The sequence below is a fragment of the Phacochoerus africanus genome, chromosome 8, assembly GCF_016906955.1.
Source record: "Phacochoerus africanus isolate WHEZ1 chromosome 8, ROS_Pafr_v1, whole genome shotgun sequence".
Taxonomy (NCBI): Eukaryota; Metazoa; Chordata; class Mammalia; order Artiodactyla; family Suidae; genus Phacochoerus; species Phacochoerus africanus.
The window spans coordinates 4,341,756-4,353,930 of NC_062551.1; positions in this window are offsets into that span (position 1 = coordinate 4,341,756).

A 12,175-nucleotide genomic window follows, 5' to 3' on the forward strand; every position below is an offset into this window, starting at 1 on the left:
CGAGCTGAAGACCTCGCCACGGCCCTTTTGCGACACGGATGAAGACATTTTATCCACCTGGTGGCACAGGAGCATCACTCAGAGGCGGTTTCAACCACAGCCATACCCAGGTCCAGCCCAGACCCAGTGAATCAGGACCCGGAACAAGGAAATCAAAACTGGCTGATTCTACCAAACAGCCAGGGCCAGAAGCCCTGGTTGAACTTGGTCTCTCTCCCATGGACCCCTCCCCGACTTCTGGGGATCATGTCCCTCCACACTCCCTCCCCTTCTCCCTGCTGCCACGTGCCAGCCTTCCTCCCACACACACTCACCCTCTGCCTTAGCCACAGGGCCTTTGCATATGCTGTTCCCACCGCCCAACACTCTTCCCTGTTTTCTTTGCTGAGTAAACATGTTGAGACTTTCTCCTATCTCAGCTCGCAGCAAAATGATTAGTCCCTTCGTCCCAGAAATGTTCCCTGATCTACACAGGATTTCATGGTCCCAAGCACCTCTGGTTGACAGGACCCACACCACCCAAGGGTGGAAGTGACAATTCTTTCTCACCAGGCCTGACTCTCCTGATAGATGGTAAATCCCCTGAGAGCAGGGCTGGTGTCTTCATTATTTTTGCTTTATACTTTCTCACGTGCTATGCACCTGGCACATAGTCGGGCTACTTGCTGAATGGTAAAATGGACGCTCCCACACTGCTCACCCAGGGCTCCTGTCCAATGGCTTTGCTGGCCACCCTATGCCAGCCCATGATCCAAGTGGCCCACCACCTGGCACCAAGTCCCCTGACCTGGTTGGACAGACTTGAGCCCCTACAGCAGCACCTGCCCCCAGGGTGTGGTCACCCCCAGGCACCCCTGAGCTAGACCTTGTCCTAGGACTGGGGACACACCATTGTCCTCTCTGCTGGTGTGCGGTACCCAAGGGTTTCTCCTCGGCGCCCTGGACATTTGCTCTGGCTCATCCTCTGCTATGGGGGCTTCCCTCTGCTATGGAGAATGGAACGTGTACGCCTCCACCTGCTGGAGGACAGTAGGATTCTCCTGCCACTCCCCACCACTTGTGACAGTCAAAAATGTCTGCTGACATTGCTAATGCCCCCGAGTCACAAACATTCACAGAAACACTATTTACAATAACCAGAAAGTGGAGTCATCAAGTACCCATCAACAGATGAATGGACAGGATATCCTCTTGTGGCTCAGCGGGTTAAGACCCGACGCAGTGTCCATGAAGACATGGATTCGAGTCTTGGCCTTGCTCAGTGGGTTAAGGATCTGCTGTGGTAGTGAAGGTGCAGCAAAGTTCGCAGATGTGGATGGGAGGCAGCGTTGCTGTGGCAGTGGCGCAGGCTGGCAGCTGCAGTTCCCATTCAACCCCTAGCCTGGGAAATTTCACATGCTGCAGGTGCAGCTGTGAAAAGGGGACCACAAACGAACAGATGAACGGGTAGGCAAGTTTGGATATGTCCACTGGGTGGAATGCTGTTCAGCCATAAAAGGGAACGAGATGGTGATTCATGCCACAGAGTGGAGGAACCTCAAAAAATGGGCAAAGAGGAACAAGTCAAACCCGCATGAAACATGCAGGACAGGCAAACCCATGGCGACAGAAAGTGGATGTTTTCAGGGGCTGGAGGACTAAGGGCCTGGGAAGGGACTGCTAACGGGTATGGGGTCTCTGATGGGGGTGAGGGCGATGACCGGAAATGAGACCTAGGTGACGGCCGAACGACCCTGGGAATGTACAAAATGCCACCAAACTGAACTTTTTTTGTTTTTTTTTTGGCCATACCTGGGGCATATGGAAGTTCTGGGGCAGGGGACTGAACCCGTGCTGCAGGAGTGACAATGCTGGATCCTTGACCCACGGAGCCCCCAGGGAACTCCAAACTGAATATTTAAAATAGTTAAGTGTTTATGTGAACTTTACCTTATTAAAAACAAAGTAGAGGAGTTCCCATTGTGGCTCAGTGGTTAACGAAACTGACTAGGAACCACGAGGTTGAGGGTTCAATCCTTGGCCTCGCTCAGTGGGTTAAGGATCCAGCGTTGCTGTGAGCTGTGGTGTAGGTTGCAGATGTGGCTCGGATCTTGTGTTGCTGCAGCTTTGATTAGACCCCTAGCCTGGGAACCTCCATATGCTGTAGGTGGAGATTCCTGAAAAGACAAAAAATAAAATAAAAAATAAAAATAAAGTAGAAAAAAAATTAAAAGGACCAGGGCAGAAAGGGATTGGAGTTCTCTGTGCCCACACCCCACCTCAGGGCAGGAAACCACAAATGCCAAGGCAAGCACAGAGCAGCTTCTTCCAGGGCATCATTCAGTGCTCTCCTATTAACCACTCTCTCAGGACCCCTACCTTCATGGTCCCAGTGGAGGCTCAAGTTCAACCTCCTGGGAGTCAAGGTCAGACAATCCAGGGAGCTGCTGATGTGGCTCCACAAAGCCTAAGCCGGGGAAACCATCCAAGATGCCATTTAAATGTCAAGGATATCATTTAAAAGAAAAGAGGAGTTCCCACTGTGGCTTAGCGGGTTACAAACTCAACTAGCGTCCATGAGGATGAGGGTTTAATCCCTGGACTCGCTCAGTGGGATAAGCATCCGGCCTTGCCGTGAGCTGTGGTGTAGGTTGCAGACGCGGCCTGGATCCCACGTTGCTGTGGTGTAGGTGGGCAGCTACAGCTTCAATTCGACCCCTAGCCTGGGAACGCCCATATACCGCTGGGGCAGCCCTAAAAAGAAAAAAATAATAATAATAATAAAGAAGGAAGGAAGGAAGAAAGGACAAGGAAAAAAGAAAAGAGAAGAAAAGAATCCTCTGACTCCAGAAAAGCTGGGCATCGGAACAGGGCGCGGTGCTGAGGCACAGCTTGAGGGGACAGCTGGGCATTTCACAACCCATTTCCCAGAGGAAATACTTCACTTCTCAGGGAAACAAGTGTTTCCCATGTTTGTACACACTGGCCTCATCTCGTGTCTTTCTGGGATACCCAAGACCACGGAAGGTCCTGGCACGGGTCCTGTGACACACTGGGACCTGGCTAAGATTGGGGAGGTCGCTTGGGTCATAAAAAGGATGATGCAAGGGGAGACCCAGATCAAGAAAGCAGGCAAATTGTGCTGAGTGATAAAGCGACACAAAGTCTTAGAAAGTGACTGTGGTGCCCTGTGGGATGTGGATCCTGCTTTTAGAGCAGGTGCTGAGGAACAGCGTCCAGGGGGTGACGTCTAAAACCAGAGGTGGGAAGAATCTTCCGGGCAGGGGCCAACTGCCTCTGAGCCCAATCCTGCTGGATTGTAGTCCTGAGGGTCTTGAGTGTTAAGAAGGCTCTTGCTGCATCCAGAGATGAGGGGTGGGAATGGAAAAAAGGGTGCCCGGAGCAGAATTTTCAAGGGCAGTCCCCTAGCCAATAGGGTGGCTGATCCCCCACTCCCGAGGCCCTAACCACCTGGATGATTGGCTGAAGCCAATCCCATAGTCCCATCCCTCCTACAGTGATTGGCTCCGGCACAGGGCTGTCATTTGATCAGGACCAATGAGGTGTGAAGGGAAGCCAGGGGCGGTACTTCTGGGAAAATGGTCTTCCCACCCAGAGACCTGCTGGAAAACGATGGTTCCTCTGTGCATCCGGACTTTACTCAGTCTGGACGTGATGCCAGGATCTGCAGCAGCCACTTTGCCACAGTGAGGGGGAGCCAAATGGAGAGCGAGGCCAACACTGATATGGCAGCATGGAGGAAAACAGAAATCCTGAATTCTTGGTGGCATTCCTGAGCTGTTGAATTTAGTCAAGCCTGGAGCTGTCCTATCTCTGGGCTCATTACATGGGACAAACTGATCTTCCTTAGGGTTAAGTCTGTAGGGCTGGAGCTTTTGTTACCGACTGCCACATACATCCTGATGGATACAAACCGAAATTGCATCCAGCCTGGCTGATGAGCATCCAGGAAAGCAGAGGTTAAGAAGAAAGACTACAGGAACTCTCACTTCCTGAGCACCTACTCTGTGCCACAGTTTGAACTTGGTGCTTGGCTTGGGCCTCTCCTTAATCCTCAGACCCACCCTTTGAGGCGGCTCCTACAATGTCAACCCACTTAACTGAAGAGGAAACAGGTTGTGGGTGAAGGCGCTTGCCTGATTCCAAGTGGTGGGAGCAGGATGTGAACCCAGGTCTGCCCTGGCCCTTGGCCAGGCTGCTTCTCTGGTGCTGCCCTGGGGGGAGGAGCTTCAGCCATGGTTTTCTGCGAGACCTATCATTTCCCAAGAGCTGAGGATGCTGACGTGCCTGACAGCCAGCAGCCCCCAAGAGCCAGGAGCCCACCCGAGAGAGACGGGGACCCTGAGTGGGTTCCATTCGACCATGGGGACACCACTGTCAAAACCCACAGGATGATTCCACACAAGCCTGTTTCTCCCTTCTCCCTTTCCTGGGGGGGCCAGCGATTTGGGTCACATGCCTGGGAGAGGTCGATGGGGACAGCAGGACACCCTGAGCTTCGTGCTGCCCTTCCTAGCAGGGACCTTGGAGAACACGTTAGCTCGGCAGGAGTTTAAAAAAAAGAAGAAAAAGAATCCTTGACCCTTATTATGCAGCGCCTGGTGCACAGAAACCTATCGCTTGGCGAAAATAAGCTGTCCCATCAGAGATCACAGAGTGATGGGCGCGCAAATTCAGGAAGTGATTTCTGCCCGGCATGGGAGGGAGGATGAGGTGGCAGCCCTGCTCAGCCCCCATCCTACCATTCTTGGCATCCTTTCGTCGAAAATCGGCCCCCAACCGCTTTCCTGGCTTTTTAAGGTCTGTTTTTCTTATTACAGAGGCACAGGTTTTGTATGAAAGGAAAACAGGGAAAAGGATGGATGTTTAAAGCAGAGAGGTTAACGGAGGGACTTGGTAGCCCAGGTGCAGAAGGGCCGAGAGGCCGGGCAAGGGACAGTCGCCGCCCATACCCCAGAGAGGGGGACAAAGAGAGGGAGGTGGGGTCTGGCAGGCCCGGGCTCTGGGCTCACCCAGAAGAAGCTGAACCACAGGAACATGAGGCCTGGTGAGGCCAGAGCCGCAGAGGAGACACAGTCACTGCTCAGGGCCCCGTCCCAGGTGTAGAGATGGGGGGACCCTCTGGCTTCTCCCTCCCACCCTCCAGCGGGGCTGCCCTTTGGCTGAGCCCAGAGATGTGAGAGCTGGGGCCATGGTAGCATCAGAGTCAGCCCCCTGATAAAGCCCACCCAGAGTGGGAGAGGGGGCTCGACCTAGGGGCAAATGGACCCACAGTTGCTGCAAAACAACACCCCTGCCCATACACACAGACCCACACAGACACAGACACAGGTAAACACATTTACACAAACACACACAGACACACAAACCCATACACACAGATAAACATAGTAACACACAAAGACACAGACACACACACACAGGTAAACACAGTTACACAGACACACAGACACAAACACATACACACAGATAAACACAGACACACACAGACACAAAGACATAGACACACATAGATTCACAGACACACACAGATAAACACATACATACACCAGACACAGATACACACACAGACCCACACAAACACCAATACACACAAAGATACACACACACACGGTGACTGCCTCATTTTCTCCTTCCCTTCTTCCTCTTTGCCTTCCTCTAACTGGACTGAAAGCTGATAGAAGCCAAGCCACAAAGGCAGAAATTTCCAATCCACCTGTTAAATGTCTTCACTGAGCATCTATCATGTGGCAGGAACTACTGTAGGCCCAGGGGGCTTGCGTCCTAATGGGGGTGTGGCGGAGAGTGTTGCTCCCCCATCAGAACAAGAAACAAATGGAAGAACAAGATAACCCAGGGCGGTGGGTGGCATGAAGAAGAGAAAACAGCGGTGTGCAGGGAGAATGGGACGGGTAGGGTGGTGGGCAGGGAGGCCTCTCTGAGCAGGGCTCATCCTAGTCAAGAGGAGAGTGAACGAGAGAGAGAGAAGCTCAAGGCCTTTTCCAGGCAGGGAGCAAAGCAGGTGCAAAGGCCCTGAGGTGAGCACCAACTTGGCCTGCGGCAGAATCTTACTGTAACTGACTTGCCGAAAGGTCTCTTTTTGTGCTTAGTTGTGCAAAAAGGAGAAACGGCTTCTTAACCAGGCTACATGGGACCTCCTGGCTCCACCCTGCACACCAGGGCACTTTGTTAAGAAATCCTGTCCAGCCGTGCAAACTCCAGGCTCCTCTCTCAGTCTGAGTTCACGTGGAGAGGAGACTAGTTTGAGGCTCCTGGGGACAACACGCCAGGACGGTCCCTCCTCCACCCCCCAGGAAACTCAAGCTCTATGTCCCCTGGGGCAGCTCTTTCCTCCCAACACTTTTGTTCTCTCCTTTGAGCCTACGTAGCAAAGCCTTCTGAAGCAAGTTAACAAATGCAAACACAAGGGGGGTGGGTTTGAGAGGGGAGTGGGGAGCCCCCAGCTCCACCAGCCTCAGTGACTTGTGTGACATTGGGCAGAAAGCAGGCCCCACCCCAGGACAAAGAGCAGACACCATTTACACCCTGGCATCCGCCATCAGAAAAGGTGGCTTTCTCTGGATGGTAGAATTTGGGTAGATTTTTTTCCTTATCTGTAGTTTCTAATTTGTCTACAGTGATTATGTATTACTAAGAGCATGGGCCTGGGTTCAAATCCCAGAAATGTCCCCCGGGCCACAAATGCAGACCGTCTCTCAGCCTCACATCCACCCCCTCGAATGCCACAATGACGGCACCTTCCCCACTGGGCTGTTGTGCAAATTAAAAAAAAAAAAAACAACCAACACCATAAAATGCTGTGTATAGAACACAGCACATAGTCAGTGTCTTATTCAATGTTAGTCATGGTGACCTCATTATAGAAAACTGGAAAGTCAGTCTCAATAACTAACTTTCGTGCTGCCGGGTACCGCCACGAGAAGTTACAAAAAAGCACTGGGAAAAAAAAAATAAATAAATAAAGCTGGGCATTTTTAGTGACATGGATGGACCTAGAACTGATCCTGCTAAGTGAAGTCAGCCAGACAATGAGACACCAACATCAAATGCTTTCACCGACATGCGGAATCTGAAAAAAGGACAGACGGAACTTCTTTGCGGAACAGATGCTGACTCACAGACACTGAAAAACTTACAGTGGAGGAGACAGTTTGGGGGGTGGGGGGATGTGCTTGGGTTGTGGGATGGAAATCCTGTGAATCTGGATTGTGACGATCATTATACAACTACAGATATGATAACTTCATTGCGTAATAAAAAAATGGATACATAAAAAAAAGAATATTTAACACTGATTAAAAAAAAACCTGAAGGATGGCTGGGAACATGCTCGGGTCTGGGCCTGTTCAAACCATGCTGTCAAATGATACACAGTGACTCTTTCAGGCACAAGGAGTAAAAGTGAGGCAAACAGGCTTTATTTTTTCACTTTGACCCACATGGGGGATGCATATGTAGGTGATAAAACGAAGGTGCATCTGTCTGAGTTTGTCGTCGTGATTGAGGTAAATAGAAAAATGCAAAAAGCCTAAGCCCCTTAGAAAAAGAAATAGCTTCCTGGTTGCAGTTTAAAAATAAATTAATTAAATTAAATAAAAAGCTGGGGAATGATCTCATGCCTGCGGATCAGCCAGGAGGACTGGAAATCGGACAGGCGAGAATGCATGATGAGTGTGCCTGGGACACAAAGAGTCATGCGTCAGTGTCAAAGGGACCAGCCGCAGTCTTGACCAGAGCTGCAAGCTTTCCACACAAGGGGGCTGTGCAGATGGGCGCTCGACAGCCACCCCAATCAGGGGTGCAGGCAGCAGCAGGGATCCAATAGGCTTCTGGGGATGACAGAGAACCCGTGAAAGCCCTACCCACTGCTGCTCACACCCTCCCCCCCACCCCCAGCAGTTCCATCCCCTTGGACGGGGAAGGTGTGAATTGGGGGGACATGGGGGAGGGGCAGGCCAAAGGGCGATGATTCCTGTAATACTACCCCTTGTGAAAAATAGCAATAGTACACAGCATCCTTTTAAGTCACCCGTACCTCAGATGCTCCCTCTGTGCTTCTCTGTGACAGCATCCGTCCCTAAGCCTCCCCTTCCAAGACGCAACTGTTATCCAGAAGTTGTGCTAATCTTGCCCTTGCTTTTCTTTAAAACGTGACCGGCTCTCTGTCCCTAAGTAACCACCTTTCTTGTTTTAAACTTTACGTATCTAGAATAATGCTATATCTACGCTTCTGACTTGCGTTTTCACTCAGTATGTTCCTGAAATTACTGTTATTGCCTGTAGATGACATGCATTCATTTCATCACCGTGTGTCATTAAACTGTGTGACTCTCCCAAATACTTAACAGTAATCACACTCACAGAGTCTTCCTCTAAGCCAAGAATTTCACATACTCAGTCCCCAGGTTTGCTACTATTACTAGCAGGAGGCAGTTGCTATTGTTAGCCTTGCTTCACTGATGGCGAAGCTGAGGCTGGGAAGTGGCAGTTCTCAGGGTCGCCCAGCTGGTCAATGGCTGCGATGGCACCATTATTACAGAGCAGTGTCACCCGGGGCTCTGTCTGTCATTTGCTGCCCTGACATCACATCTCATGGTGGAGATGGGTCCCAAGTCCCCTGATAGCCCAAGACATGGATCCCCTCTCACACACGGGGACCTGCAGTCACAGGGCCCCAGCATCTGTGACCGAAGGATCCCACCTGGACCCAGCACTCAGCTCCCACCCCCTGCGGTCAGCCTGGGCCAGCCTGGCCCTGCTGAGGAGAACGTTCCCTCCCCGGGGCTGGCAGAAGTGTCCACACACCCTGCTCTGCTCCCCCCAGGACTGCACAGGCATCTGGATCCTCCCTGAGCCTCTTCTCAGGGCTGAAACCTCGGTGTCTCTGATGTCCAAGCAGCTGAGGCACACGCGTGACAGTGTGGCTTCGCTGTGCCCTTCCCTCCTCCCCGAATGCCCTTCCCAGCTTCTAGCAAAATCCTACTGTCTGGTGTCAGAGCCCAGACGCTCTCGGGGTTGGAGAAAGGGGGACATGGCAGCTTCTTGGATGAGGCTCTCAGCCCCACCAGGATCCATGAGCCCCCGTTTCTTCAACCAAGCATCTTTGCCATTACCGGCTTCCAGTGTCATTTGCTCACTGAACAGGGATGCTGCAGGGGTGGGGGAAGCACCCAGCAATGTACTTCCAGCAATGCCCTTTCATATTTGCGTCTCAGTTTCTTCTTCCAACCCTTGGATAAAATTTGGCAGTTTGCATAACTTTTGGGGGTCGCTCTTAGTAATAAAAAACCAGCCTATTATGTACCTGTTCGGCTTGTCCTAGCCCTCTAGCGATCAAGGAGAAACGTCTCCGATTCTTGACAAATGAGTCTAAAAGAAGCCTAGGAAAACTGGTCCGAGGAGGGTAGAGGAAGTGAGCCCAGCTGAACTTCAGAAGAATAAGAGAAAGAGAGACAGAAGGAAGGAGGAAAGGGAGGGAGGAAAAAAGAGGGTGAGGGACGGGAGGAGGGAGTGAGGAAGGAGGGGGACTTCTTTGAAATCTCCAACAGATTTCACAGTTGCCAACAGACCCTGAAAGGCTGGGGGCCTCAGGCAAGAACCAGTGAGGACGAGAACCAACCACTAATTATGAGTCCCTGGCCGGGTGTCAAGGACAGACGTAGTACTGGCTCACGACACCCCCTGCTGGAAGCAGCTCGCCACTGCTGAGCAAAGAAGTTGGCTATTGGCATGGAAGACGGCGTGACCCGGTCTGACTTGAATCCATTCCCTCCACCTGATTTGCTCAACAAGTAACAACACAGGCAAACTGGGAAAGATGCCTGTTCCAAGGAGCCCATCACTGCACGTGTATCACCGTAAAACATGGGAACTGGGTGGGAGGGGGAAGGACACGTGTCCACGTGGAAGGTTCTGGTTAAAAGAATTAGGTATTTTAGGCAGCAGAATTCCACGCCCTTTTGAAATGATGCATAACTCTGCTTACTGACTTTAAAAACACAACAGAATTGTAGTATATTTCAATTTTTGCAAAAAAAGTGTGTTGCACCTGTGCCCAGAAACCTGTGGAAGGACACGCACGAATGTGGTCACGCTGGCATCATGAGTCCCCCCTTTCTTTGCTCTCTCATGCATTACTATTTTTCTACAAATGATGTAGTTTACGTACATAAAGTGATCAAGGGACTCTTTGGTTTTGTAAAGGAATTGCTGGAGGAGCAGGTGACTTATCCAAAGGAATTTTCTCCAAGAGTTTGCAAAATTCTTTGTTTTGAGGGCAGTTTCGTTACTTACATTTACTCAGCTCCAGGTGGGTCAAGGTCTAGAGTCAGGTCTCCCCGGGGCTGGCTGCCTGACCAAGGCCACCCCCACCCCCACCGCCTTATAAGCCCTTTCTCTTCAGCAGAGGAAGCTCAGAAAGAGTGCAGGTGAGCCCATAGGACTCTGCCCCATGGGGTGGGGGACAGCAGCATGTACCCACACATGCCTACATATGCAAACAGACCTCAACAGGTGAGCCAGGTACCATCTGCTGCCCAAAAGGCTGGGGATACAGCCTCACAATAATCGCATGCCTAGCACATCACAGGCACATAGTAAGAGCTGAAATATGGGTTTAATTCAATAACAAGATAGAAAGGCGCAAACACCTCAACAGGGAGAATACAGGGGGTGAACAATGCAGTGGAGCAGGATGCACAAAATGAGGTGAAGCAGGCTGGCGTGAATGGGTGAGGGCATGATGGAGATGATGCGTCCAATGCCTGGACCAGGATGAACACGTGAAATGGAATGGGATAAACCAATGGGCTATGCTGAATGAAGGGGATGAATGAGTGGGAGGAAGTGCGATGGATGGATGGATGGATGGATGGATGGATGAATAAAAGAAGATGTGGTTGCTGACTCAAAAGGGATTCCAGCTTGTGGGGGAGGGAGACATGTAACCAAAATTTACAGGAGCATTTGATGGGTGCCTTACTTACGGAGTAAAGGGCATTTGATCCGTGGTCTTATGCACTGTCTCATTTAACCCTCACCCTGGATGGTTCTGTGAGGCAGCCTCCTCCATGGGTTCCGTTTTGCAAACAAAGAAACAAGACTGGGAAAGCTTTGGTCAAGTTCCCCAAAGAAAGCTCCTGGGAAGCGGATTCTGATAGAGCTTCGCATCTCGGGAAAGCCTGGTGGAACCCCTCCTGTGAAGGGAAAGTAGAAGCTGGCTGCGCAGAGGGGCATGTGGGTGGGGGTGTCTCAGCCCAGCCCACCAGGAGCCCTGAAACTGGGATGGTCCTTCAGAGGTGTCCTGGGTTAGGGCAAGAGGCTGCCCTCCCCGCGGACCAGACCCGGGATGCAGGCTGTTCTGTTGTCTCAGGCTCCTGGAGGCTGGAAGCCTGTGATCAAGATGTTCTATCCCCTCTCCCAGCTCCTGGCGATGGCAGGAGACCTTGGTGTTTCGAGGCTTGTAGACACGTCACTCCCATCTCTGCCTCTGTCCTCACGGGGCCTCCTCCCTGTGGGTCTGTGTCTCTTCTCTCTTTTTTTTTTTTTTTTTTAAGAATTTTTAATAGAGTATAATTGATCTATAATGTTGTGCCAATATCTGCTGTACAGCAAGGTGACTGGTCATACAGAGATATGACTCCCCTTTATTTTTTTGTCTTTTTGTCTTTTTAGGGCTGCACCTGTGGCATATGGAGGTTCCCATCTAGGGGCTGAATCAGAGCTACAAGTGCTGACCTACGCCACAGCCACAGCAACATGGGATCCGAGATGCATCTGTGACTTACACGACAGCTCACGACAACACCAGATCCTTAACCCACTGAGTGAGGCCAGGGTTCGAACCTGCATCCTCACAGATCCTAGTCAGATTTGTTTCCACTGAGCTACGACAGGAACTCCCAAAAATTTCTTTTTTTTTTTGTTGTTTCTTTAGGGCCAAACATGAGGCATATGGAGGTTCCCAGGCTAGGGGATCAAATCGGAGCTGCAGCCACTGGCCTATGCCACAGCCACAGCAATGCGGAATCCGAGATGCATCTGTGACCTACACCACAGCTCACGGCAGCACCGGATCCTTAAGCCACTGAGCGAGGCCAGGGATCGAACCCGCATCCTCATGGATCCTAGTTGGGTTTATTAACCACTGAGCCAT